This window comes from Micropterus dolomieu, unplaced genomic scaffold (assembly GCF_021292245.1).
Source record: "Micropterus dolomieu isolate WLL.071019.BEF.003 ecotype Adirondacks unplaced genomic scaffold, ASM2129224v1 contig_1173, whole genome shotgun sequence".
Taxonomy (NCBI): domain Eukaryota; kingdom Metazoa; phylum Chordata; class Actinopteri; order Centrarchiformes; family Centrarchidae; genus Micropterus; species Micropterus dolomieu.
This window is the reverse complement of record NW_025730163.1, coordinates 1-5,700: the sequence shown is the minus strand read 5'-3', so window position 1 is coordinate 5,700 and position 5,700 is coordinate 1. Positions and strand designations below refer to the sequence as shown.

Genomic DNA, 5,700 nt, shown 5'->3' with positions numbered 1-5,700 from the left:
AAACTGTTGGTTTTACATGCTTCCAGTTTATTGGCATGATCCACTTGTAATAATCTGGAGAACTGACAGCAATCCAAATAAACAAATCAGTGGGCACGGTATTATATTAATACAGGTTTTCAAATGAAGCTGCAAAAAATTCTCCACAACATGCATATATTACACTCACACATCACAAACATGCCAGCAAGTTTGATACTGTCCAGTATTTCTGTATAGTGCACAGTGTAATTTAAATCCTGTGCATTATCTTAATGCATAAAACTTTTTAATTCTTGTATATACCTGAAGACAGAGTTACGGAGGAGAGTAAAGGAAACTGGACTGTAAAAGCGTTGTGGGTTTACAAGTGAACTGAATGGGGTGTGAAGTCTTGCTTGCTGCTGTAACCGGGCCCCAAATGAAGCATCGCTGAGGGACCATGTGAAGGATGTCAGTGGTTTAATATGCGAATGGAAACTTATTTGTCTTTAAACTCAGGGTGTCTGCTTGAGGTCACAGCATCTAGTTGACCACAGTGAGTGTATTTAAGATCTGCAGCAGCTCCGTTCTTATTAACAGCGACGTGTGAACAAACAGAGCAGATAGAACAATGTGGTTTAACTGTCACACTCTAATAAACCGCCTCGTCTTAAAAAATACACGCTGATGCTTTAACCAAGCCAAAGACCTCAGAGGAGGAGGAGGAAGATGAACCACACGACTCTTTCCAGATACTATAAACAGCTTGACTGCTTTAAATTGTTCAATAGTCAGTACATATACCTGTTTGTCAGTTTTTTGTTTGTTTTTTTCAGTTAAAATGCCAGCAATTTAAAGTAGAAACATCGCCAAAACATTTTTACATTTGGCTCACTGGAGAATTAGCTCCAGCAGCTGTTTATCTTGATCATTTTAACTTATAATATTCACATATTACTAGTGGATGGAAAAAAACAAAACAAATTGAGCTACATTTAGATGGGACCTTGGCTAATTATTGCAAATGTTGACAGCCTCCATAAAACTGCTTTTGATTATATTGTGTAACAAACTCTTCTGTTTGTCATCGTGAATATATAGTCAGAATGATGCTGTTAAATGTACCAGATCTGAAAACAGCGTACTTAATTCTTCTGTTTTTGTTCTGAAGGCAATGAAAGTACAAACATTTTGCATTCAACGAGTGGTCTGGTGGTTCAGTGTCTGACGCTGATCGAATAATGAATGAACCATCAACTCATAACAAGGATTATACAACATTAGCAGAGCTTTATTTAAAATATATATTTCTGATGTAGAGTGCAAGTACAGAGGAGGTACACAAATATCATTTTGACTGAGCTTTCAGTCACTTGCTGAATTGTTCCCAAAATAAAAATCCACTCTGAACAGTATACTGTCACACAGCATTGTGAGTGTCACTAGTGAGAAATGTACATGCATAAAAGAAATCACTAAGAGGAACAACAGCGAAGTGCCAAGTAATGCACTATGCTGAAGAACATCAGAAGACCCACCAATGTATTACAAACAGTGCTAATTACTTTCTGTCTGTGAATGCACTGCTTGTTTGTCAAATTGTCAAATTTACATCATTGTAGTACTGATGGAGAGACAACCAAATGTGCATTGTCAAATGTAAAAAAAGAACACATTTGTACTTATATACAAATATATATATATACAAATATATATATATTTGTATATATATATATATATATATACACACAAATATATATATATATATATATATATATATATATATACACACATATATATATATATATATATATATATATATATATATATATATATATTTGTGTCATAAGAAAAAAAAAAGATAAATTTAAAAGGGTACAGTTACTATAACATTACTGAGTGTGACTGTACAGTATGACTTTCCTCCTTGTAAAACTTTGAAAAGATCATATCCTCAGTCAGGTGTCACCGGCCTGTAAAACACACAACATGAAATACTAATGTAAATTGTATGAACTTTTATTTGGCCTTATTTTTGTTGAGGTTTGTCAAAAAGAGAACAACACTATATGACCATAATAGAGCATCTTTTAGACTGCACTCAACATGCTAATATGATCACAGTGAGCGTGTTAGCAGGCTAATATTTTAGCACAAACCACACAGTACAGCTGAGGCTCAATGTTAATAGGTGTTTGGTCATAAACCAAAGTATTGGAGAACATTTTAATTGTTAATCAGCATGATTTTAATCATTAAAAAACATGGATATGTGTACCAAATTTCCTTGCAATCTATTAAATAATTGTTGAGATATTTCACTGATGGGTAGTAGGAGAGTTGCCAGGGCTCTTGTGTGTGTCTGCCAGCGCGGAATATTTACACTCACTGTGCAACAAACTGGTGATTCAGCAGCACTGTTCTTCTGATCAGGAATATTTATTTATAATGCCAAACTGCAGGAGGCTCAGCACATGCTTGCCGATCAGATACTGTGTGTGGAGCAGACAAACCTGGACTCCCTTGTTAATGTCCTTGTCCACTTTAATGAGGGGAATCAAAGTCAAGAACTTTCCAAATACAGTTTACAAAATGTCCGACCATTCTGGATCACTGTTGCACTACAGTAAGCAGTGCTTATCACGCCAGCCTGGTATCATCAAAAGGCGCCAATTTCTGAGTCGTTTGGCGTAGTAGTCCAACGCATTTTTTGGTCATTTCACACCTACTGTCACAGGTGAAATCAGTTTGTGTGGGACATAAATGGCCATGAAAGTCCGGTGGTGGAGGGGTGGTTGGGTGGATAGTAAGTAGGTCACTGACCCAGGAAACCGGCGTTTGGTTCCCGGGAAACAAAAATTACATAGCATTCATTTTTGTTTTTTATTTAGGTTAGGTAGGTTACCATGCTACATCGTTGCTAGCATTAGCTACGTTACGTTAGCTACATTAAAGTTTAAGTAGCGAGCCAGCTAACACACCCCTTGCTTTCAGAACCAACAGATCCACAGAGGATGCCATGTCCACTGCCCTCCACACAGAAAAACCAACACCAACATCAGAATGCTGTTTGTGGATTTAAGCTCAGCATTCAACACAATCTCCCCATGAAACGGATCAGCAAACTCAGCACTCTGGGTTTGAATACAACAATTGGATATTGGACTTCCTCACAAACAGACCCCAGACAGTTTGTATTGGCGAACACATCTCCTCCACTCGTGCTCAACACCGGAGCCCCCCAGGGCTGTGTGCTCAGCCCACTCCTGTACACGCTGTACACCCACTACTGCATCCGCCGACATGGAGAGAACTTTGTTGTGAAGTCATTTCAAACAACGATGAGACTTCATATCGGGAAGAAATAATATAATAATATAAGATAATTTTGCAGAGTGGTGCCAAGAGAACGACCTACTGCTCAACATCAGCAAAACCAAGTAGCTGATCGTTGATTTAAGGAAGAAGGATATAAAGACACACACTCCTGTCTGCATCAGTGTAGCTGAGGTGGAGCAGGTGAACACATCTCCATACTGGTGAATCAAGCTGGGAAACAGCTTCATTTCTTAAGGAAGCTTGAGACCGGAGGGATCTGCAGCGGCTGATTAAAACTGCTTAGGAGATCATTGGTACCCATCTCCTGAGCATCAGTAATATCGGTGAGGTGCCTACGCAGAGTACAAAGGATATTAAAGGACAGTTCCCACCCAGCCACAGCCTGTTCACCCTGCTGCCATCTGGGAAGAGATATAGGATTTTCTGCTGCCACACCACCAGACAGCAGAGCAGCTTTTTCCCAAACTACCAAACCTTTAAACTTAAATTCATCCTCAGCACTGCTCCACAGAATATAATTTATTTCTTTTTACCATTTTTATACCTGTTTTCACGTATTGTACATTGTCTGCTACGTAGCAGACAGGAGTTACAAACTCAGTTTCACTTTACAACCTGTTGTAATATGACAAATAAATCTGTCTTCTATCTTTTTATGGACGCTTCATATCTCAACTTTGACAGGGATAAGTGTGCTATGCTAACCTTGTGGTTGTAACTAGACAAACTGTAATATTAGCTTACCCATGGTTGACTACAGAATAGACACACTCTTGCAGTAAACGTGGATTGGTTCCTGATCTGGACACTTCTGGCTCTGTTAGGGAAACAAATACATGTAGGCTATCTCTCTGATCCAAGAAATTAATTTAGAAATGTCTTTATGCCTCAACATTTTATACAGCATTTTTGTAATCTGACGCTGTTTGTATAGGTTGTGAAGCACTCAGTATCTTTGTTTTTTTAAGGTGATACTGAAAGAAAAACGAGCGAAAACATGAGAGAAAAATTGCTGCAGAAGTTACATATCATACAGCTCTAGATGATTTTAAACAGTTAGGTGTGTTCATGTGAATAAGTATTTTAATAGTTGACAGAGTCAGTATGCTAGAGTCAGTATGACTCTGTCAAACCTCACAATCTCGGGTAATGTAGATGGTTAAATTAAAGCTCTGTGGTTTTCTCGTGTCGTTTACAACTGAAGGCTTCAAATTATCCACTGCAAAAGTATAACAGTCTTCTGCAAGCAGATGTCTAAAACATTTCAATGTGTCAGTTGATCTAGTGACTTAAATTATGTAACCCCAATGTGAGATATATTTACAATATTTACTGTTGCTATGAGAAAATGGTGACAGGTGATGTTCAAAACTTACTTAATTTGTAATTACTTATTTCATTTTTACCTAAAGATGATGTTGAATATTCTGTGCAAATGTAGAGTTTTATATTACTTAAAAGATGTTAAACCACAGACTTGCTGTATTATTATTCTACAAGGAAGTAAAAGCGAGGTAACACTGTAAGTAAAATTAACCTAATATACACTACCTTTCTTCTTCCTTTGTTTTTTAACAACGGCATATGTTACATTTTCTGGATCAACAGGATTGTCCTCAGCTGACACTGAAACAACAACACCAATATGCTGTTATAATTTTTCAATGTCTCAATGTTTGATCATAATTATAAGGGATTACATGTATTGTACATGTGCAGCTATAAAATTATAGATCACTTAAAAATTACTTAAAATTTCTAATAATTACAACAAAAGATGTGAAAGCAATGCAAAATCACATACCTTTCTCCTTCTTTTGTTTTTTGATAACAGCATATGTTGCATGATGTGGATCAGCAAGACTGTCCTCTCCTGATACTGGAATTAAAAAAGGTAAAAAAAGACATTCTCTGTCATGCTTTATTGTAGCAGATAAAAACTATAAATCCTCCCAGCTGGAGGATCTACACACCTAAATAGCAAAGACATAGCCTACATACAGAGGTATACAGCTTCGGGGATTTATCCAGTACTTTCAAGTTATTTAACTGTGGGCCAAACTGTTGGACTGGCTAAGTGATCGCTATAAACTGTCAGAAAACAAGCACAAACATAGCTCTGGCCTTTCCAGGGTGAAAAATTCTATAGCTTGGCGTTCAAGTTACATATTATCTGATGGACAGGTAAGTAACGAAGGGGCATTTTGGTTGGGGTTGTTAAGTGCTCCTTTAAGATGCTAGCTATCAAAGTTGTGGCCATAGAAACTTACACTCACCTAAAGGATTATTAGGAACACCATACTAATACTGTGTTTGACCCCCTTTCGCCTTCAGAACTGCCTTAATTCTACGTGGCATTGATTCAACAAGGTGCTGAAAGCATTCTTTAGAAATGTTGGC

At 37.4% G+C, this 5,700-nt stretch overlaps 1 long non-coding RNA gene across 1 annotated transcript; it reads right to left on the bottom strand.

Moving 5' to 3' along the window:
- Positions 1-1,880: 1,880 nt before the first annotated feature.
- LOC123964211 lies at positions 1,881-5,180 on the bottom strand. Its single transcript, XR_006823369.1, has 4 exons — positions 5,105-5,180; positions 4,852-4,926; positions 4,045-4,117; positions 1,881-1,934 (listed from the first exon to the last, which is right to left on the bottom strand). It is a non-coding gene; the product is annotated as an uncharacterized LOC123964211 (long non-coding RNA).
- Between the last annotated feature and the right edge of the window lie 520 nt (positions 5,181-5,700).